This window comes from Pteropus alecto, unplaced genomic scaffold, assembly GCF_000325575.1.
Source record: "Pteropus alecto unplaced genomic scaffold, ASM32557v1 scaffold131, whole genome shotgun sequence".
NCBI classification, from domain to species: domain Eukaryota; kingdom Metazoa; phylum Chordata; class Mammalia; order Chiroptera; family Pteropodidae; genus Pteropus; species Pteropus alecto.
This window is the reverse complement of record NW_006434709.1, coordinates 13591126-13616025: the sequence shown is the minus strand read 5'-3', so window position 1 is coordinate 13616025 and position 24900 is coordinate 13591126. Positions and strand designations below refer to the sequence as shown.

At 35.6% G+C, this 24900-nt stretch overlaps 1 protein-coding gene and 1 pseudogene across 5 annotated transcripts in view; one reads left to right on the top strand and one right to left on the bottom strand.

The window, feature by feature from the left end:
- Positions 1-24900, top strand: part of EML6 (echinoderm microtubule associated protein like 6) — a 267350-nt gene that overhangs the window by 56034 nt on the left and 186416 nt on the right. The window lies entirely within an intron of this gene.
- LOC112477974 lies at positions 2958-3076 on the bottom strand (annotated as a pseudogene).

The following is a 24900-nucleotide window of genomic DNA, read 5'->3' as shown; positions in this document are numbered from 1 at the left end:
TAAAGAAGATGTCATGATGGAAGCAGTGATGCAGCCTGAGACTTGACTAGTCGTTGCTGGCTTTGAAGATTGAAGGGGCCCACCAGCCAAGGAGTGTGATGGGCAGCCTCTAGAAGGTGGAATAAACAAGAGAACGTATTCCCCCTAGAGCCTCCAGAAAGAACACAGCTGGGAGATTATATCAGTTTTTGCCCATTGAGACCCATTTTGAACTCCTGGCTTCCATAACTGTAAGGTAATAAATCTGTGTTATTTTAAGCCACAAATTTTGTTGTGTTTTTCCTATTAAAGCAGCTATAGGAAATTAACACGAGCACCTTTTCATTGGCTTATTGACAATTCGGATTCCTCTTTTGTGGAGTGCCTGTTCAGGTCTGTTGACCATTTAGAATAACTGAGTTCTCTGTCTTTTTCTTATTGATATACAGGAATTATTATATATTCTGGATTTGAGTCCTTTGTTAAATCTATATTACAAATATCTTCTTTCACCTTGTAGCTTGCATTTTTACTCTTAATGGTATCTTTTGATAATTAGAAGTTCATAATTTAATGAAGTCCACTTTCTCAATCCTTATCAATCTTGTACTTTATGGTTAATGCTTTCTGTGACCTCTTTATACAAGTTTAGGTTTAAATTGTTGTATTTAACATAATTTCCATAACCATTTCTCTTATAGTTGCATATTACTTCTTTTCATAACTGATGTTCTGATGAGCATTTTTATACCAAACTTTTAGTCTGGTTTTGGGATTATTTTCTTATAAAGTGAAATTACTCTTTTATTTCTATTGCTTGCTGTTATCTTCTCTGAAGCTTTCAGGAACTTATCTATATTCCCAGAATTCTGAATTTTAATAATAACATGACTTTGAGTCTCTTTTCATTTATTGTTCTAGCCTTTCTTGGGACTTGTCAGTCTACAAACCCATGAGCCTCAGTTCAGGAGTGTTTTCTTGCATTATGATGATGTCTTTCCACTCCCTCTGCTCTTTCTTTTTCAAAGTACTTTTAGGAGTTTTAGGACCTCCTGGATTGATCTGTAATTGTTATCATATTTTCTATATCATTGTTATATTTCCTATTTTCTAGTAAATTTTTCCAATTTTATCTTCCCCACTTTCTATATTTTTATATTTTTATATCTGTTATTATATTTTGAAAAGCTTTTTTAAATTTACTGAATGTTTCTTTTTATAGCTTCTTGTTCTTGTTGTAATATGTGATAATCTTTTATTTCTCTGAGAATATTATTTGCTTTTTAAAATTTCCTTTTATCCCCTTCATTGTCTCTATTACCTCAGGATTCTTTTTTTCTTCCCACATACATTTGTATTGGTGTTTATCTTTCAGGTTCAAGGCTTTCATCTAATGTTGGGCATTTGTATTTAAGAGCAAGACTCTGAAAGGCTAATCGGAGGCTCTGTGTGAGGGGGCAGGACTTGCCAAGTGGCTCCACCATAGGGTGCTAAAGCGATGAGCCAGCTTTTTCATTGAAGGATGATAAAATGTCAGAACTAAGAGGTATTTTCTCTGGTCTTGGACATTTTCTTCTAGAAAGAAATCCCCAAATCTCTTGCCTGGGCTCCTAACTGCCAGGGTTCTAAGTAACCAAGTAGAGGAGATGTCTTACTTCACCTCCTGAGTGGGCGTCAACCCTCTGAGCTGGGCAGCCTCCCTAGAAAGTAAACCTCCTGCCTTCTGCTGGGGTGGGAGGAAGATATCTGGTGGACTAAACAACTCTTTATACAAACTTTCAACTAGTCCTCCTACTTCCCTCCACCCTCCACTCCTGCCTCCAGCGCTGTCTCCTATCCCTAAGGCCAGAGCCTTTCCAGGTTTCTGGCTGTGGCTGTGAGCGGGCTGCTGCTCTCTGGCTTGCCCCTCCCCCCTCCCACTTCCACTCTGGTGGGCTTGGATTTCAGCTTAGGCTCTAAAATCAGTCACCACTTAATCATTTGCTGTCCAGCTCTTTTTTTTCTTTTCCAATTTCTCTTGTATATTTTTTCATTTTTTGTTCTCTCTGTACATTTATGTCTTTTAAAATAACTCCCTATCTTTTTAGTTTGGTTTTAGAGAGAAGCATAGATAAATGCTTTAAAACTAGATGTGTTGCTTTGGATTTTGAATGTCAATGACTACATATTTTTTACTTCTACAAGTTCTATTTGATTTTCAGTTTGTTTTGGTTTTCTTCTGTATTATTCTTGCCATGTGGTATCTATACTTTCTTTTATTCTTTTTATTGACTTAAATATATTTCAAATCTTTCTAATTGTTCTATTATTTCTAAGTCTTTGGGGGTGTGTGTGTGCTCGTGTGTGCTCATTTTCTTGTTTGTTGTGTCTCCTGACTCTTCCTGACGGTGGTTTGTTTTCTTTTGTAACAAAACAATATGGAATAATGTTTTTGGTAGGAGTCCTGCCTTTCCTGATGATGGAGACAGCCCTATAGAGTAGGCTTAGCCTTTGTGTCTGCTTGGCCAGAATGGTTTCTCTTATTTCTGGGCTTCTATATATGTGATTTCTGGAATGTTCTATCTTCTCATCTTTGCTTGACTCTTACTCATCTCTCAGGTCTCAGTTTAAAAGAGATTTTCCTGGGACACTTTTCTTGTTTTCCCATTCCTTTTATTCTCCCCCAGTACCCTATAATTTCTTCATCATGGTAGTTATTACTCTGTAATACAGTCACATGTTTATCTCTGTCTCTCTCTTCTTTATGACCAGACTCAGTTCTGGGAGGCCAGGATCATGTTATCTTGTTCACCATTATATATTTATTTGCTACCAAAGTATCTGGCTGAAACCAGGTGTTGGTAAATATTTCTTAAATGAATATGATGCCATATCTTATTTCAAGAGGCTTTTATTATTATTATTTTTTTTTAGGTGAGGCAACCCTTGGTTGACCCCACAGATTGCCAGCTTGCAATCCCTTATTTTTTTATTTTTTACGCCTACAATACCTGGTCTTCTTAGATAGTCTCCCATCCAAGTACTAACCAGGCCCAACCTTGCTTAGCTTCCGAGATCAGGTGGGATCAGGCTTGTTCAGGGTAGCATGGCCGTAGACATATTTTAAGAGGCTTTGCAGGAGTGGATTACAGATTGGTCTGAGAGCACTGTTCTTTGTGCATGTTTTGCTGCATTCCAGGTGACACTCCTTCATAGAGCGGTGTAGGGTGATGCAGGGATGCTGCTGTTCAAAGCATAAAATGTGGATGGTTCATAAGTTGCCTTTTAGAGCTATATAGGTTCTTTCCATTATCACTTCCATATATAATACATAAACAAAAATTGTGATGGAAAGTTTGTCAGTCAGCATATGGCTTCCTCTGTGGTTCACTCTTATACACGATGAAGCGACTTCTACTGAGTGTTTTCAATTCCATTTTTATTTGTGAAATGTGTGAGTATAGAACAGTTGTGTAACAGTCTGTTGTTGTATCTATAGTGTCTTCTTTTCAGGTGATAAGAAATGACAAGTTCGTATTGGATAAATATCAAGATGCATATCCGATAATTAAGCCCACAGTTTACAGTGGCTTTGACTGGTACTTCTTGTGGCTACTCTCAAAACCTCAGTTTAGGAATACTGTCTGAAGATTTTTTTTTATAACTAAATGAATGAATGAATTTGGTTTTCCAGAGTATTTCTCATGGTAACACTAGAATAAGAATATTGATAGTAACTTGTATAATTGTGGGGAAATACTGTAAAGATTCGCTTATTTTGGAAATAGCAATAATAAACTTTTATATAATGTTCATTGAGTGATTACTATGTGTCAGGTACTCCTCTAAAAACTTTACATATGCTACCTCATTTAAATACAGAGAGAAGTTGGATTTATATCAGTAAATCTTCATCATCAAGCTATTGTGTGATGCTCAGGAGAGAGCATTCATGGTCTATTTGGAATTGAAGACATTTTAATTAGATCTAAATGTTAGGCTGTGTTAAGGTGATAACTACTGCTATAGTTCTTTGACTATTTTTGAATAAATGTAAGTTTCCAGTAATACCTACTAATAGCAGACTAGGTAATTTGAGCTAGTTCTCTCAATGAAGACAACTAAAAAAGTGAGATGAAATATAAAAATAAAATCTTCTAAAAAACATAAAAAAGATAGTGAGATAGTGGGTAATTACTGGGGCTGAGATTTCAGAGAAGCTGAGGCTGCAGAGGAGCTATTTTTCTCCTGGGGGTGTCTCTTGGGGAGGATGAGAAGCTGTGATTTTGGAGGCCTTAAGGGGTTAGGGTGACAAAAGTTGGACCCTGATATGAATCCATAAGTGTTGGTGTATTCATCCTTTGCTCTGACCTGCACCCTGGGAATAAAGATGAACTTGAAGCAAAGTATCCCTCATACAGCTTGAATCCTGGACTCCTGTCATTTAGGTAATTCAGGGAACTTGGCTTGATAGGCCTTCTAGAGCCTCGGGAGTCTGGAAGAAGCAAGTACAAATCCTCTGTGGAGAATAATAGCATCCACACTTTAAGTTACTTCTGCAGATAATTTTTCAAATACAATGTCCAGCCACAGAGTTGACTAGGCATATGAGTAGACAAGACAAAAGGGACAAAAATCAGCAGAAATGTTTGGTGTATATTCATTAGGTGACTCAAAAGAACAGAAAGAGAGAGAGAGAGAGAGAATAGAGGCAGAAGCAATATTTAAGAATATCATTGCTGAAAAGTTTTCTAGAACTGATAGAAGACATCAACCCTCATACTTGTGAGGCAGAAAGACTTCTAACCAGGATAAATGAAAAGATCTTCACACCTAGACATATAATAGTGAAACTTCAGATAATCAAGGTGAAGAGAAAATTAAAAGTCTATAGAGAAAGAAGATAGATTACTTTCACAGGAGAACAATTCGACTGATAATTGACTTCTCAACAGGATAATGGAAGAGAAAGGGAAAATAAAGACATTTTCAGACTAAAAGCTCCGAGAGGACTTGCCACCAACATACCCACACTATTGGAATACCCTTTAGAATTTCTTTTAGTGTGGGTTTGCAGGTGGCAAATCTTTTAATTCTAAAAGGTGTTTTTTAGGCAGAAGAAAATTATCCTAGTTGGAAAGTCAGAGATAACAGAAGGACCAGCCGTAAATATGTGGGTAAATGAACACTGCCTATAGAAAACAATAGTAATAATACCTTGTTAAATTTAAAAATATGTGTAATTTAAAAAAATGCATAACAACATTAGTATTAGTATTTAAGTTAAAAAGGGCTAAATGGACTTAAAGTATTCCAAGTTCTTTCTGGAAAGAGGGTAAAGATATGGATTAGCATAAAGCTTTTAGAGGTCAAGGGTATATGTTGTGATTTCTGGGTAACCACCAGAAGAAGTTACAAACTAATATATGAAATAAATGTAGCAATAAACCTCTCACCTTTTATAGAAGATATATAATTTGCCAATGTAGCTAGCCCTCTTGTCTCTTCCTAGTGCTATTTTTTTTTTTTTTTTTTTTTTTTTTGCTTTAGAAAAACAAATTTTGCATTTAAGAAAAAAATTTACATATGTGAGAGAACCATTCCTTAAGTTTTACTAATCAGGTTCAGAGCAAGATGCAAATTAATGTATCCCTCTTCTATCAGCGGAATTATTTTTAAAAAGTGGAGTCATTCATCTTGCTAACTGCCTACATGTCCTAAATGTATTTCCCGTGGTTTGAGAGTGGTTTTCATACCCCCTATTGAAAAAGAGCTGATCGTTACAATTCTCTAGAGTCTGGCATACTCAAGGTCTCTGTGGTAGAACATATCCCTCTCCCCCTTGTTTTGTTGTTTTATTTTAAATCAAAGATTTTTGAGAGAATTTTCTGTTGTCATTCCTCTCCCCACCACTCAAATCAAGATTCAAGATTGAAGTTTGAAGTCAAACAAAATTAGTTGTAATACTTGGAGTAAAACTTACATCCATCCTCTCTCCCTTCTTTCTTTTTTTCTAATGATTTCTTGAAAATTTTAAGTATACATAAGGAAATAAGATAGTTAAGTCTCTTTAGAATTAGTAGGATTTATAATATGCAGCAAGATCAAGGTTCAGACTGATTGTGGGCCATTTCTCTGATTTTTTAAATATGTTAATAATTCAAACAGCCTAATTATTGGTATTTATTTGTTTCCCTTATTTTCTAATCAAATCGATCTCTGATTTAAATTTACTTAGTGTTTAACTTGATCCATTTTTTAATCTTTGAAAATTAATTGTAATTACTTAAGTAGTACATGAATACATTTTTCCTTTAAACTTTAGAACATCCCAGATAAAGGTTTAGTTTCCATTCCCAGTCTCCTTCTGTAATTTCCAGAGGTTCACCAGTGCTGAGTTTGATGTGTATCTTTTTATTTTTATTTATTTTTAATTTTTTAAATTAAATTTATTGGGATAACATTAATTAATACAATTATATAATTTTCAGGTATACATTATCATTTGACATCTATATATTCTATTATGTGTTTACCACCCAAAGTCCAGTTGATGTGTATCTTTTTAGATCTTTATATTCACATATCTACCCAAGAATTGACACAGTATTCTTTGGGCCTGTGTTTTTTCTCTTCTTAAATAAATTTCCCTGCTGCTAGATATTTAGTTTCTTTTGCTTCTCAAACAGTGTTTTGGTAACTTGTACACATAGGGAATGTCCTACTAGAGAGATATCTAGAGGTGGGCTTGGTCAGTCATAACTATGTCCTTTTTTAGATGTAATATATTCTGCAGAATTGCACTACCGAGAGGCAGCAGGCCTGAAAGAGGACCTGTTTCCCACGATGAACTATCAAATTTAATTTTTTTGTCAAATGTATTTCTGTCTGGGTTTCCTTTCTTATATAGAGAAGTAAGTTTGCAAATGTTCCACTTTTTCCTCTCACAAGCAAACCTTGACAGCTAACTGCTCCTCTGGCCTAAGACTTTGGAGGGTTTCAAAAATGGTGGAGATGTACAGGAGACTGGTACCCCAGCTGCCCACCCCAACCTCTTCCTCCTGCTTTGAAATGAAAAGAATGTATTTACTAGAAGAAGAATCCGGGACAGATGGAAAAACTGGAGGTTACCCTCTGTATCCAGAGTAGCCTAGAATACGAACTTCCTGAATATAGAAGAGATGAGGCTTAGTATGATGAATGGTGACCAGTGATGTTTTTATTGATCTGAGAAATTCTGAGTTTAGTAATCAGTGCTTTTGAAGTTTATGCTAGTGAAGTTAATCATAAATTATTTTAAAAACTAGATTTTAAGCTTCTCACCTTTATGATTTTAATTTATACTTTATTCTCATTAGTAGTATAGCTGAATGACAATGACTCATCATTGTTGAGAAATTATTTTCCTTCCATATAGGTATTTCATCTATAGATCATATGAGAGTATGATTTTAAATAGATTACAAATGTCATTTATATTCCCAGTTTGTGGAGTGAACTTGTTCAGTGTTATAAACTTGAATTTTGCAAACTGAAGAGAACAGTAAATAATATATATATTAAATATATAGTATATAAATATATAAAACATTAACATTAATAAAATGCTAAATTTAAAAAAAAAGCAGGAATTAAGATTCCTGTTTCCACTAACCTTGGAGGGATGTATCAGGAATTTAAAAAATTTTGTAATTACTAATAGAGAGTCAAATAAGTTATTTTTCCATTTTCAGAGCAGTTTACCAGTTTTATCTAAAGTATACTTTAATATGTGAATATAACAAATTGAAATATCAAATATTTGGTTGTTTTAAAAATCACAAAAGCATGAAAGTATACATTTATGAATTACATATAATTTGATCAGAAGTGCTTCTTTCACTAACAGAAATCATTAACTTTGTGGATATAGCTTGATTTTGTCTGAATTATAATATGGAAACATTTAAAATGGTTAAAAACTAGTTGTAGGTACTTATACTTTAAGTTCAAAATATAAACTTTCAAATTTTCATTTTGGAATAATTTCAAATTTACAGAAAAATAGCAAGAATAGCCTATGGATTTCATCCATCTTTATAGTATTTTGACACATTTGTCTTACTGGTCTTCCTCTTTATAGGTATATATTAATATTGCTTTTTTTCATTTGAAGGGAGGTTGCATACATTATTCCCTTCTACTCTTAATACTAAAACTTACAGCTTTACAAGAAAGGATATTCTCTTATATAAGCGCAGTACAGTTATTAAATTCAGGAAATTTAACATTGACATAATACTATTATCTATAAATACCATATATTAGTCTATATTCTAATTTAGTCAGTCGTTCCAGTCCAGCTCATCTATTGAAGGTAGTTGTCATGTCTCTTTAGTCTCCTTTCATCTGGAAAAGTGTCTCAGGCTTTTTTTTTTTGGTCTTTTAGGACATGGATATTTTTGAAGAATTCAGGCTAGTTATTTTACGGAATGTCCTAATGTCCTTCAAGTTTTGTTGGTCTGATGTTTCCTCATGACTAGATTTAGGGTATGCATTTTTCCCTGAGGTACTTCAAGTGTGATAGTGTCCTCCTCAGGGAATCATATCCAGAGGTGCATGGTGTCTATTCGTCCATTATTGGCAATGTTAAATATGATCACGTTAAAATTGATCATTAAAGTGTTATCCATTTTCTCTGCTGCATAGTTACTATTTTTCCTCTTGTAATTAATAAGTAATTTGTGGAGAAACACCTTAAGACTGTATATCCTATTCCTCATCAGACTTCTCTCATCTTCAAATTTAGTGTCCATTGCTACCAATTTATGTCTGAATTTATGATTTTTAAAACTCTCCTATTCCATCTATATTTATCAATCAGCTTTCTGCTATAATGAAGTGCTTCCTGCTCTAATTTATTTTGATGCTCAAATCCCTAGAGCCAGTAGGAGACCCTTTAAGCTATTTCCTGCATCTTTTTGACATGCTCTTATAATTTTTAAAAACACTTTATGACTTTTCGGCATAAATAGCTGTTTCAGGTCTATCTTGTACTTTCCCTGCACCAGCGCTGGAATCAACTGTTTCTTCAAGCAGCACTGGCTCTTTCAGTGGTGACTGGTATTTAAAACCCAAGGTCTGTCATTGTTGCTGTACTAGAATGTCATTGCTTCATGACCTTTTCAGCAGATCTGGGAAATACATCTACCTACCTACACACTTTCATTGATACAGCTAAAAAGATGGAGATATATTTAAAGATCTTGAGTTATACTAACACTTCCAATTCCATCCAACGTAGCTCCCTACCCCAAGCTTTTTCTTGTCTTTTCCCATTTCCTATTTGTATCTCCCTTCTTCCACGGTGAGAAGCCTGGCTCACAAAAAAATATTAATGCCATTTACTCATTCGATCAGCCCTGCAATACACACAGAATAGTTTCAGGATTGCCATACACGACGACTAGGTATTGAACATCAACCTACCTAGAAGAGTTCAAGATTATTTGCAGGTCTTTTATTTTTCTTTATGTTGAGACTAGTTCTGTGTTCAGAAGTTCTTTGAATTAGTTCTGTTTTTAAAAATTCGGTATGGTAATGTTATTCATTTTAAATATAGTTGGGTTCATTTATTTTAGTTGGCATTGAATTTTAGGACCTGCCCCCATCCTTGTTAAATTTTTTTTTAACATGTAGAACATGAACAAGATTCTAAAACTCAGGACTATAAAAGACAAGATATACTCAGACCTTTTATTTTTTAAATTAGTAATCTGCTATTAAAGAATATTGATAATTTGAAATGGAGCATAGTGTTTGGCTGGATGTGTCTGTGTTGTTTTGGGATGGGTAAGTGGGTAGAGGATACTGGTGTAGTGACTATTCTCTAAGGCATAGAAAAAATGTAGAAGTGAAACATCGGAATCCTAAAAGACTAAATGTAGTTCAAAATGGTTAAGGTACAGATTGGGAATAACATTAATTTCATTGGAAAAAAGCCTCAGCAGGTTTGGGGTGCCCTGAAAGGCCTGGTGCCTTCCCTATATGACACTTGGGGGCGTCTTGGATCCGAGGCAGCTTCAGACTTCTGCCAGGAAGAGGCTAGTAAGTGAAGTTCAAGATCCGCAGCTCTTGGAGGCCTCCCCCAAACTATCTTCGTGGTTCTGTGCCATCTCTTAGGATTTTGACCCAGGAATGGGATGGAAATGGAAAGATAGGGGCATTCTCAGGCTTCCGGTCTTCTCCAATTTGATCTTTTGCCTTTTTAGTCAATGTTTTGTTTTCTTTGAGGTTGGCAAAAAATGGCTAAGCATTAAGTAACCTATCCAAGGTCATAATTTAAACCCCAACCTAATTCTTTTCATTCTTTTGTTTGAGAAATGTTGTCAAGAGCAACCATGTATACTGTGTGTCTGTCTACATGTAAAGTAAGATCAAGTCCCTATAATTTCCTAATACAAAACAAACTGACACAAAGTGGACCTGGCAGAAATATTATTAGTCACACGTTATGAAGTCAGAAAATTCAAATGAGAGCCAATTAAAGAAAATATGGAATTCATGAGATTAGACTGAGAGGAAAAAGTTTGAACTGATAATTAACATCTGATTCCCCAAACTAATCATAAATAAATTTATTATCCCTATTGCTTGTGAAACCTTGGGGCACTCCACTTGTTCAAGGAATCTGAGGTACATTAACCTTAAATTGCATTTGTTTGCCTCTTGCTGCTAATGTGGATTTGTTTTCATTGCTTACATTAACACTTATTCAGTGGCTTAAGTGATATCCTCTGGCTTTAACTTTAGGGGAGGCAAGATTAAATTGTGCCCTCCTCAGTAAATACAAGGATGAGCTGAAAGGTGAACTTGATTTTTAAGAACATCACTTATCAGTGCAGTGACTAGTTAAATAATATTCTGCCCAAGCAGAATCAAACTTACGTTGGCGAAACGGAGCAGCAAAAGGCCAAGGTGGCTTTTTCAGCTTTACTTTTATTCAGTATATGTAGGACATGCCAGATTCTCCAATTTAATCTCTTCAGTTTACAGAATTGCTTATGCTAAAATTTATCCATGAGTGCTTCCATTAAAGCTTTTATCGGATTTTCTCCATCTGGGGTTGTTGACATTTGATTAGTGGGAAATGGTTAAGTAACACATATGAATAGTTAGCTAATGTTCATGCTGGTGGTGTATATTTATTTCTATTTCTTTTAAATTTTTAAATTTCTCTCTTTTACCCTTATTAGAATATTTCTTCTATTTTCTACTTTATTATAATAACATTTTTAGATATCTTACTTTTCAGTGGAGAAATTACCTGCATTTCAAATGCAAGTGATTGTAGAAGTTTTAGAAGCAGTAAATATTTTATTATATTCAGCCTCTAAATTCTTGTGTGCAGTTATATGCACACATAAGCATATTTTTAGAAATTATTTACTAGTGTATTTGTAAGCTCAGAAATAATGGCAGATCATATATTTTTGATATAGTTTGTCATTACTTTAAGTCTTAAACAGTGGCTCAAAATTGTTGTGAATTAATTATGCACACATATAGCATTTAATTATATATCTACTATTTTTGAACTGTATTGATTATTTTATTTTATTGAACCTCTTTCTTCAATAAGCTTAAGGGCAAAAACATTTTATACATTCTTCTTACTGTAGTCTCTACAGCACCTAGCACCATTTCTATCACATAATAGCTACTTAATCGATTATTACTTCCTTAGTAAATATTTTAACCATTTCTTATGTATATACATTCTAGTTTCTTTTTTAGTTTTTTTTGAAATAATTTCAGACTTACAGGAAAGTTCCAAGACTAATACAAAGAATATCCTTATATCCTACACCCAGATTCCCTAAATGTTAATATTTTTCCACATTCGACTTAATATTGTCTCTCTTACTATCTCCCGTCCACCTTCGAATCTTATCTCTTCCTCCCTCCTCCCTCTCTCCTTCCCTTCCTTTATCTATCTATCCGTCCATCCATAATATACACATACATGCATATACATATACACAAACATGTATATGTATATAGACATGTATTTTTTTCTCGAACCATTTAGAATAAGTTGCAGACCTGATTGATGGCCCTTTTTCCTGAATACTAAAAACAAGGACTTTTTTTGCATAACCACAATAGAATTCTCAAAATTAGTGAATTAACATTTAAAAGCATTATTATCTGATCTACAAATTTGATTAATATTTTGACAGTTGTCCTAATAATGTCCTTTAGAGCAAAAGGAAATCCCAGATCACATGTTATGTATATATATCGTTTCTTTATTCTTTAATCTAGAACATTTGCTCTGTCTTTGTCTTTTGTGGCCTTGATATTTTTACCATTTATTTGGTAAAAACTTCTCTCAAATTGAGTTTGTTCAATTTTTCTCATGATTTGGGTTATACATTTTTGGCAGAAATATCATATAAGTGATGTATTTGCCTCTGTACATATTTCCAAAAGGTACATCATGTTGATTCGTACTGTTACTGATGATGTTAACTTTAGTCACTTGGTTTAGGTGGCATCTGCCAGATTTCTCTACTCTAAAGTTACTATTTTTCCTTTGTAATTAATAAGTATCTTGTGGGAAGATAGATACTTGGAGACTATGTAAATATGTTTCTTATCAAACTTTCAACCATGGGTTTTGGCATCAAATATGATTCATACTTTAATCAATCATTACTACGATGGTCACCAAATGGTGGTTTTCTTATTAGATTTCTGTTTTATTTTGAATATAAATATCCTTTGTTTAGCCTTAGAATTCTTTCATAGTTCTTTTAGCACTATGCCTTATTGTATTTGTGTAGTCCTGGTGACCACCACAAATAAATAACTTCATAACAAATACTTTTTATGATAGAATCATCTTCTTCCCTTTATTTGCAATTACAGCTAAAGGTAGCATCTAATATATTAAATCTCTAGTAGAATAGCCTGTTTTCACATCATTTTGTCAAAATTACTCTCCTCGAGTGAGGTTTTTTTAAGAGCATCTGTTTGCTGTCATTCTTTCTTTGAAGCATCTTGAATCCTCTTATGACACTGTTGTGACAAAGTATGAACTGGTTGCAGCATAAACACAATTTAAGTCAGTATTAACATGAGAGTTTGACAATCCCTAATTTTTTCAGGATGCAGTATCAATGAAGAAGAACCTACAGCTGGAAAGAAACATAGATTCTTATGGATCAACACAGAGATAGTTTTGTAGCTTTATTTTATGGTGATAAAGTAGAATCTACTAGATAAAATAAATAACATGTATGTAAGTATTTTTATCAAGATTGGAAAGCATATTTTATCTTAAAAAAACACCCAAGCTTATACTTTTAGTTCGTAGTCTAAAGAGTTATTTCACATGCATATTATTTTATTTCTACTGTTTGTATTTCAATTCAGTTGAGTGTAATGCACATTTATTGAGTAGTCTGCCTGGGCCTGTGGAGTAATTAGGTCATGTGAAAAGAAAAATACACACACATGCACACAATTGTAATAGCTTTAACTTGCAAAAACAATATTGTAAGAAATACTTTTGATTAAAGTCTAATTTTCATTTACAAACATCTGCATGTGATTTCATTCTGGATAAAGATTCTTAGGCTTTGCAGAGGTTGTGGAAATGTGTTCTAGGTAAGTTTTTTCTAAATTGGTTCAGGAGTAGACCTCCAGAAAAGTAACATTGTGGAGTGAGATCTTATTTGAAGGGCTTTTCTGACTGGTGATAACCTGTTTCAGTTCTCATCCTTGTACCTAAACAGATAAAAAAAAAAAATTCTTAATTCATTGGTCTTTAAGAACAATGAAAGCACTTTGTTTAGCTTTAGTTGATCTTAGAGATGCCATTTATTTAGGTTTGTTTGTTTGTTTGTTTATTTATTTATATATATTAATTTAACTTAAAAAGATTCAGCAGCTATCAGAGTCAAAGTAATTTAGCAATGTTTTGGCTTCTTATTGCTATAACCTACTGAGAGAGAGCTTTTCAAGGATTACATTTCAAAGACATTTTTAAGTTTGTCCCCACTGCGATTTTTCTTCCCACTGTGAGTCGAGGCATTTTGAATTAACTCTTGAAAAGTTTTCAGGGTGGCAGGCAACACAGCAATAAGAATACTGTAAATAGTTTATTTACATTAAGTAGATTATGTTTTATCATTATATAGTCAGCTTGCAGAAATATCTCTATATGGAGTGTTCATAAGAATTTACTTCATTCATGGTAAGCAACATGATAGAGATGTTGAGTCAGGAGACCCAGATTCTAGTCCAAGATCTGCTATTAACTTTGTGTGATCTTGGACATGCCATTATCTGCTCTGAATTTATTTTCTCATTTGTAAAAAAGATAGATCATCTCTAAGGATCTTTACAACTCTAAAACTTTTCTAGTTCAATATGTTTTGGTATATAATTGATTCTACTCAAAATTATCTCCTTTTTTTTTCAGAAACTGAATGAGATTTTGACTTCTATACAGATGAAAATCACACAGAAAAGTCTAAATTCTAATATATGATTTATTTGTTCCAATTGAAATACTTCATGTTTATATCTACATAATGCCAATGACATGTGGATATGATAACTTAGAATTTTAGCATGACTTGGAAAAATATGAGATGGTTTTTTTTTGGTACGTAGGGCTCACATAACTGCCCTGGAAACTCTTCACTTCTGCATCACAGAGCTGGAGTTGGGACAAGCTTATGTGTCAGTGAGAGCTGTAGGGACTTTGTTTGCTTAAGATTTTGGCTGTGTGGTTCTTAGCTTTTAGCTAAAACCTGGGCAGCTAAGAATCACTCTAGCCAAGAAACTGGGACGTGGACTTATTTTAATTAATCAGAATACAATGTACAGGTGAACTGATTGAGACATCAGAATCTGACGGGACTTTGTAAATAAACTGGCTGCAGTGTGTACCAGTGGGTTGTCAGGAGGCTTTGATGAATTAGTAGTCTTATCAGGAGACTTCATCATAATTCTAGTTGTAAATATTGCTATAGAGGATGCTGCAGAGGACATGTGGTTTCACTTTAATTTATTTGTCAAAGCCAGCAGCATCAGGTACCAGGATTAGGCCTAGAGATATACATTTTAATACTGTGCACCTAATCTATCATAGATCTTATTTTTGAGAAATTGGTTTAAATAAACTCAAAAATTTTAAATTTCAAAAGTAGTACATGCTCACTATAAAAATAAAACATTGAAAACTATAAAGTGTATAAAATTAAAAATAGGAGTTCTTGCCTCGTCCACCCGAACTCTCACTTCTCATGGGCAGCCACTATAAACAATTTGATGTGGGTCTTTTTTTAGGCCTTTTTCTAAGCACATCACTATTTTTTTTATATACTGTGATTTAATATTAACTGGTACATTATATTATCGTAATTTAGAATTTGGTTCTTGGCAATGGGATAATATTACATTCTATGAAATGGTATGGTGAAACCTATAATATTTCCCAAGTAAATTGATAGTCTACTGATATACTCAGATATTTGCCCTTAGCTTCTTCGCTGGAACCAGTCTTGGACAGTTTTCTAACTTAAATAGTGATTTTGACTTCACCTAAGTGAGAGGGCTCATCCAGGGTTGGGTAAGGAGACTGAACTATAAATATATAAATAGGGTAATGATATAATGTATCATCCAACCCAGGACACTTTGAGAGTCATTAATAGTGACACTGGGACAAGTGTAAACTGTCCAGACACATGGTTACTGTAAAGGTGGACGTCAGTGCACTTGGGACCACTGCTTTCCTGTTCTGTTTCCTGCTTCCTGTCGAGTGACATGGCTATGAACATTACTGCATCAGGGCTTTAATCCTAAATTAATTGATGACTGGTTCCTTTCTTGACCTTTGGTTTTTCTAAGAGGGAATCAGCAGTAATTCCCAGGGGAACATGTTAGCACTCAGAGCTCAGACTGTGAGTTTCTTAATTTTTAATGAAAGAATAGTCCAGCATCCCCATTTTCCACTCCTCACCTCCTGTTCTCTCCCCCGTTGGCTCTAGCTGGGCTTCTGTTGTCTCCATTCCACCAAACCTGCCTTTGTTGATATTGCTAATGAGCTCCATATTCACAAATGCAGGGTACTCATATCTCTTCTTATTCAGTACAGTTAGCCATTCCTTCCTTCTTAGAACATATTCTCTCCCCTTATTTCTGTGACCCCACACTCTTTTTTGGCTTCTTTCCATTGTCAGCATTCTTAGTATCTTAGGCTGGATGCTTGACCTCAGAGTATTGAAGCCCCCTAGGGCTCTTCCCCATCCACAGTCTCAGTTTTGTGCCTGTAATTATCACCATGTCGACCCCCCTATTGGTATCTGTAGTCCTGATCCTTCCACTGAGCTCAAGACTCATGTTCCTAACTACCCACTTGACATCTTCATTTGGAGATATAAACCTGACGTGATCAAAACAGAGCCTTTGATCCCATCCCACATCCTCCCCACCTTAAACATAATCTTCTTCCAGTCTTTCTATTTTAGTACATGGCACTACCATTCACCTACTCGCTCAGACCCAAAAGCCAGGAATCGTCTTTGATTCTTTCCATTCCCACTCCTTCCTTCTTTCCAGCAGGTCCTGTCAACTCTCTCTCTCTCATATTCTATTCACTCCACTGCTACCTCTCTAGTAGAAGCCACCCACCCCGTGACCTGGACTTTTTCATTAATCTTCTAACAAGTCTCCTGGCATCCTCTTTTCCCTCCCTGCAGCCCATTTTCTACATAGTGCCCAGAAAATTTTAAAAAGTTGCTTTCCTTCTCAATCTGCTGCTGGCATCATATAACAGATAGGAAAAAATTCAGACTCCTTGCATGATGGCCTGGCTTTCTGTTTAGCCTCTTCTCCTGCTCCCTCTGATTTGCTGGGTGCCGGCAACTTACTGTCTTTGTTGGTCCTTAGCACCTTCTCTTTCTTCCTTCTGGGTCTTTGCATGACTAGTTCTTCTTGTTTAGGCTTCAACCCAATTTCATTTCGTCAAAGAGATCTTTCCCAGCTTTACCTAGTGGTAGTTGTCCCCCACCCCCAATCACTATTTATGTCATTACTTTATATACCTTATAGAGTATGTATTTATTGTCATCTCCCTTCTTCTCTGCCAACTAGAATGTAGACTTCTTACCAGTAGGGATTGTGGCTGTTTAGTTTACTTTCATGTCGCAGCACATAGAACAGTGCCTGGTGCTTATTAGGCAGTTGATTCTCATTGAATTAATAGACAGTGGTCACTGTGATCCAGGATGATTTGTGTTCCAGGCTGCTCTTCAACATATGAGAGGCCCATTTTCATTTCAAAACCAACACTGTTTGTTGCTCTTTCTTTGTCTCTTCTATCTCCTCTGTCTGGTCTGTCTAGTCTTCCTGCTTCAGACTTTCATAAGCTTTCTACGTCCTCTTAATTGTTACCAAATCATTACGTTCCCCATGTTTATGTGGAGCATGGCCCGCTTGTTAAGAGACCATCCTTTGCTGTTTGCTAGATTAAGCACCCAGGTAGTCACTTCGAAAATTCATATCTCAACTCCCCTTACCTATTCCTAAAGAAATTAACTCAGCACCTTATGGAGATGATGAAAGAATTAGTCAAGAAAAACTGAGCCCTGTCCTCCAACCTATGTAATGTATCACATAGTTAATCTTAATGTGTGCTGCACACTTTGGCCACTATAATTACAGTTTGGGTTCACCACCTTCTCACCAGATCATCCCTAAAGCTTTTAACCAAAACTGAATAGAGTAAGTGTTGTTTCATATTCTGGTATCCGATTCTTTCTTTTTCATTGTGCTCATTCTCTGTCATCATCTGAGTCATTTTGTCACCTGTAATGCCCCAGGCAACCATTTCTTACCCATACCAGAGCAAATACATTAATTGTAGATATCTGTCTGCAGTTATTCAAAAGCCAATCTTTAAATTACATAGCATTTCTGCGTCAACTAATCTTCATCAACTATTGAATAGAAATTGCATTTCTATTGCTAATTGCATATATAAATACAAATGCACATAATTTTGGATGCAGGATGCTCTCTGTGAAAATGAATTTTTTTAATGCCATTTTTGGAATGTCTACTACAAAATGCCTTCTATAAAATGGTAGTTATCACATACACATTTATGCGTATGTGTGTGTGTGTGTATGTGTGTGTATTCACACACACATAGACATATATATAGTTGGGTCGAGGCTGTTCTTCACAGTTGACCAATATTCTGTTGATTGATATGGTGTCCACACAGTTTCCTTGATGTATAAAATGACTGCACACTGGTCAGCAAAACTGAAGTCTATTTTTCTACTCTGATAGTTGCATTTGTGTTACCTCTTCGAAATGCGAATTAAAATTAAATTGACTAGGCAAGCAAAGCTGAAAATTGAATTAATTTCAGATTTGTAATGAAAAATGGGATCTCTCCTACTCAGTGTTAACTAGGACCCTGTGGGCTATGCAAACTAAATTAAAATGATATTTTCTACAGTGAAATGTACTAGCACTAAATAGTCTCTGAAATGCTTTATGCTCCAAGATCACAGCTGCCATTAGGATTATGGAATTTTTATGAAACCTATAGAATCCACAACATTTATTAAATTCAGTGCAATTCTGCCAAGTATTTATGGACTTCTTACTCTATGCCAGGCACTGTGCGAGGCAGTTATGATTAAGGATGAACAGCTCATGATTCTTGTCATCAAAGGGCTTCCAAAATAGTAGGAGAAACCGCTGCACATAAAACCGAACTTCGAATGACTTGGTTAGTGATCTGAGAGAAGTCCTGTGGAAATGTGATGGAGAGGGGAATAATTCCATCTGGTTGGTTTAGACGAAAAAGGAAATAGGTGATAATAGATGTAGACTTTGCTGAATTTCACCAGGCAGAGGATGGTCATCCAGGACTGTGGAAATTACAAAACATTTCATATAAAGTTAAATATTATGAGACAATTCAATTTTAACTATGTGGTTTACCTTTAAGGAGATTTGATAACTTCATTCCAAGATATAATTTTCCCTGAACCGAGGCTACTTTTTTGTTCATGAGAATGACAAACATATATTGACTATTTACCGTGTGCTGAATGCCTTATGCATATTCCCTGACACGATTTGACAGCAGCTTTTCAGTGAAGCTGATATTATCAATATAATTTAGATGAAAGAGGTCGGGAGACTGGCCTATGGTTACACACCTGGTAAATAGTAGAGCTGAGCTTCACACCCAGCTGTGTTTGACTTCAGAGACCATGTGTTCCTTCCACAGAATATTGTCTCTTTCACACACAACTGTTAAAACTATGACTGCAGTTTGATGAAGGTGATGACATCAGCAGAGTCCATGTATTAGTCTGGATTAATTTAATCAAATGTTACATTTGGGCGAGTCTTGGGACCAGGCGCTTTTCAATATTTTGTTGGCTCAGTGATCTGAGAGCTCGGGTACTAATGGCTGGGCCCAGGGCAGGATGGCATTGGCCTGTTCCCCTGTCTCCTTGTCAGAGAGTAACTGATTATGAAAGACGAGGCCCAAATGCCCAAGAGAGTAAAGAGCCCCTCCATGATTTCAGGCACACTGCCTCAGGAGGGGTCAGTACCTGAGTGACCTTTGCGAGCTAACTGTCCAGCTCGAGGCCGTTGCTCTCTCCAGGACTGTGGCTATGCTAAGAGAAATCTTTTCTCTCAGAAGGAACCAGATTTATAGTAAGTGACCTTCGTCCTTAAGGATCAGAAGGCACCACTTAGCAATGAAGCCCGGTATGTAGCCCAAAGCCGGGAGGACAAGCCACTTCTGATGAGCTTCGGAACTGCTTTCCCTGGTGCTTCTTGTGTGCCTCTCTCTGTCAGCATTCTCAGCCACGCGGTCACAGTGCTTATCCCAGATCCATAACTAAGTCTGTCTTCCTCTCCTGCACCAATAGCCTGGCCGATGTAGCTGGGGATGACCACTCCTCCCTTTCTCCCCCAGTTTAGCAGGTCATGCCTGAAGGGCCGAGCTTTTTTCCATCCCTCATTACTCAAGACAGGAAAAGGCATTGCTGGTATTTAGAAAGGAATTGCAGGCCCAGAAGGAGATTTATGAGCTGACATCTATATCTCTAGGCAAAGCATCACTAGATAATTACCTCTCAATTACATTGTCTAATGTCTCAGATCTCTACGGAAGGAGCCATATCTCTGTCCTCCCTTCTTTAATCTACAATATTTACAACTGGGAACTTCTTTATTGCAGCTAAGTTAAAGTTTTTATTTGAACATCCATATGTCTTTATTCTGTGCTCAAAGGAGATGGATAATCAAAAATTGTACTTCTCCTAAGCAAAATCGTCAACAAATTTTCTCCCAGAGGCAACTCAGTATGATATAATAGCATAAATTTGGAGATAGATCTGAATTCAAATCTAGTACTACTATTTACCATCAATTTGCCTTTGGCCACACTGTTTAGTCCATTTCTTCATTTGTAAAGTGGGGCAATATGCCCCCCTGCTGATGATTGACGCAGAGCCTCCTTTTATCTTGTTGCTTGTCGATCCCAAGAAGATGGTCGCTGTGTCTCCAGCCTTCCTTTCTGTATTCCAGCCAGCAGGAAAGAGAAAGGGGCACAGGGAGGGGCCTTTCTCCACCCACTAAGAGCACCTCCTGGAAATGGCACTATTTCCATTTTCATCTTATTGGTCAAAGGTTGGATGCATGGCCGCACTTAGTTCCAAAGAAAGCTAGGAAATGAGGTCTTATTCTTGGCATTTATTCATGCGCCCCGCTGACATTTGGATGTTCTATTTCTGAGAAGGAAGGGGAGTACTGTAGGTGGAATTCCCCAGAAATCACACTGAGACAAAGTTTAGCTTGCAGGATGTTTATTAAGGAGCGCTCTGTGGATCAATAGTGTTGGAAGGGAGGACAGAAGGAAAGGTCAAGCTACAGTGCAGGCCTGATGACAGCCTCAGCAGGCCCCTACAGGTTGCCCTGAAGCTGAGATGGCCAGGCCTTTATATTTCTGTATCGATCAGTCATTAGATATGGGATGGCCTGGGAATAGGTGTGACCTTTGGCAAGGCCTTGGTAATCAAAGTGACTCCTGTAGAGATCAACAACTAGAGGCTGTCTGCTGACTGCATTACCAGCAACTGGGCCATCAAATTCTTCAAGGAAGGGGAATCTAGATGACTCATCTTGGTTTCCACCACAGGGAGAAGGAGAGAGCTAGCATATCTGTCAAACTACATTATAGAGTGGTTATGAGGATCAAATAAAATGTAGAGGGCTTATGCAGAGGACCTGATTGTAGTAAGTGCTCAATCAATCTTAGTTGTGATGGTAGCATTTCCAAAAGCTATTTTAATGGGATAGTTTTCTCTCAGAGCACCCTATGGGATTAAGAGGCATTTGGCTCCAGACTAAAATCTCAAGATGTGCACCAAAGGAAGCACCTTCAGGGCTTGGTCCCTAATCTAATGATCAAATTTAGGAAATAAAAGATTTTGTTGCAAAATCTTTAATATCTACTCCATGTTGGTTGTTTAGTCAAGGCATCTTCTAATAAGTTGCGTTAAAAAAGATAGTAGTACTGACATTGCTTTAGTTTTTACCAAAGTGGAACTATCAAATACAGAAGTTAATTTGACAAGGTTTTTTCTACTTTATTGTTATTTCAAAAACCACCTTTGGTTGAATTAATGAAATCTTATTATTGTTGTAGTTTTTTTATTCTGTATTTCTTTGGGGTTTCTTTTTATTCTACCGCAATTGTCAAAGTAAGAACAGCTGTACTCCTGGACACAGCTTTGCCGTCCAGCTCCATCCCCACCTAGGGAAACATGGAGTTACCGCAGACTCTAACCTGCTTCTTTTTGAGCTCAACACCTACGGAAGGGAAGTGTCCCAGCCCTGAAGGTGCTTCCTTTGGTGCACATCTTGAGATTTTAGTCTGGAGCCAAATGCTTTCACTGTCAGCAAGTTATCTGGGGTCTGGGGTTGGGGGTATCTGTGATAGCTGGGTGATGGAGAAAAAGCCTATAACTGGTCCAGCTGTTCTGCAGGAGTTCATTTAATTGAGTATCCTCTTGTGCCCAATTTTAGGTTGCAGGTTTTTTGCTTTGGGTTCTATGTAAATTTGAGCCCTTTGCTTTCTGTATTTCAGATCTATATTGAAAGTTTTAGTCTACTGTTAGCATGACTTTTCAGTATTTACTTTTTAGCAAAACAGGAGTCTAGTGTCATCTTGACAGTACAGGAAAAGTTCTGGAAACCAGAAACATAATGATTATTGTGTTATGTCCTTAAGGGGCCTCATTTAACTTCTATATGTTTCAATTACACTTCTGAGAGAGACAGAGTCATGAGTTCCATCCGATACTGGATTCCTTTCCCCACCTCCCCCTGAGAGGGACCGTCCACCTCAGCGCAGTGATTCCAGTGACAGGAGGAGCCTTTTCTATGCTATGACATTCGAAATTGGCATAAAATGTCACATTAATGAAAGTTTGCTTGAAGTACTCACGTATTTCTTGATAAAGAAACAATTCAAAAACTCAGTAAGTGAATTATTTTATAATATGATTTATTTACAGTAGATTTCTATTGCTTTTAAAGTAGACTTTCTAAAACGAATTTAATAAAATTATTGGGAAATAGTTACATATGAACCAATACTAGTGGTTCTATCTTCAAATCTAAGCTTATAGAGAGAAGAAAAAGTAAAGAAAAATGTTTAAATCAAAAGGTAATCTAGATATTTATCACTCAACATTCAAAGATTGGAAATGTCAACTTGACTAGACCTTCTATTTTCTCCCCACTGTTTGGGGTCTTGAGACTGTTGGGGGTGAAAGGCCTTTTCTATTTATATGTACCTGTTTAAATGTTTGGTTTAGGATTATGACAGTGTGCAAATGCAGAGTTAATTCTCAAAAGAAAATAAGATGAAATCAGTTTAAGATGACAAGTGAAGGATTTGTAATAGATTTCAGTAAATCTTATTAAATGCTAAAATTTATTTCTAAAGAAGGCTCTGAACTTTGTGCTAAATATAGAGAGAGAGGGAGAGAGAGAGAGTGATGAAAGGGGAGGAGAGAGAGAAAAGAGTTTTCAGTCTGAGATGATGAGAAAGTTCTATGCCCCATCAAACTGACCCCTAAAAGCTCCTATAATTCCAAATGATAGTTACAATCATGGTCCATTTTAGAATTTTGTTTGAAGTGCTACAGCCATGCACTAAGTCAGATCCTACATATTTTTATTGTGGTAAGAAAGAAGAGAAAGAACTAAAATATAATTATAAATGCATCATAAAGAGTACAATTAATGCATATTAAATATATAAAAGATTCTACTTGACACTTTCTATAATTGTGTAAGAATGAATTAATACTTTGCACTTTCACTTGAGAAATGACAGAGCTTCAGAACTTGATTTCTTTAAGTACAGTTTTAATGAGATCTGAGTAGGTATTTTGAAAGACAAAGCCAACAGGAGGGGAAAGCCATTTCGGTCACAGTCTCATGAACTTGTCAGTGGTAGAAATGGAGAAGAAAATCCAAGATTTTAACATCTGTTTCTCTCAACTCCATCTGACACGATGCTAACTTGTTCTTTTAGAATATCCTTTAAAAAAATCGTTACAAAAGTTGAAAAAGTGAACCAAGATGATTGTAAAAATCTTCAAATAATATAGAAATGTATAATGTGGAATGAGACTCCTCCATGCCCTCCACCTCTTAATCCTGCTTTCCAAAGGTCACTACTACTTACGGTTGGGTGTATATCCTCACAGTTATCTGTGTAGATGCCAACATCTATGCATTTAACCAACCGAGAGACATTTAGTTGTTTACAGTTTTTCACTATTATAAATATTATACACCTAAGTGCCTTTTAATCCAAATTGTGTAATGTCTATTGAAATGTAACTGGAAATGAATAATTAATTAAATTTATTTATTGATTAAATATCTATTGAAATGTAACTGGAAATGAATAATTAATTAAATTTGATAAAAATGATTTCAGTCTGTACTCTTACATAAATCTAAACAATTTGCTAGGCTGGGTTGTTTAAAAAGGTAGTTCAAAAACTAGAACTATTTAAAAAGTTCAAAAACCAGAGTGATTTAATATTTCTTAGCATTTAGAATGCATTGGTAAAAATGACCTTTGTAGCTTTAAACTTGCATGAATAGATGGTTGACTGTCCAGGAAAATAATTGACTTCCAATGCAGAGATGTTCTTTGCATGTGGTTGCTTTCCAAAGAGGGCTGAGCTGGGTGAATGTTTAATATTGCTCTTATTTCTTCCTATATTCTCTATTTTTCTCAGCAATTAAGGAAACTATAATATTGGAGGAGAATTCAAAGTTAAAAAACAAATATACAGAGATTATGTCATTCTCTAAGATGAGACATAATAATTATAATTCTTTAGAGAAATACTTTATGCTATACAATTTTCTAATGGAATTATTGCAATATGGTTGTAAATATGGAATGGTATCTTTGTAAAGATATGATTAAAGGATAGTGCTTAAGAATAAACTGCATTATTTTTTTCCTTTTTTTTAAATGCCAGTTTATTTTTTTCATACTATATATACATGATTTTGTTAACATTTTATTTTTTTATTTTTCACCTTTCCCCTCCCCCCTCCTTTCTGGTATCCACTAGTCCATTGTCCATGTCCATGAGTCTCTGTTTGTTTGTCCTGTTCATTTGTTGCTTTTAGGTTTATCCCACATATGTGATATCATGTGATTTTCAACATTTCTGTCTGGCTTATTTCGCTTAGTATGATTATTTCAAGGTCCATCCATGTTGTTGCAAATGGCAGTATTTCATCTTCTTCTTATGGCTTCTTATCAAGAGTTTTAAGGTTGGTAGAAAGGAACTGAGGTGACAATGG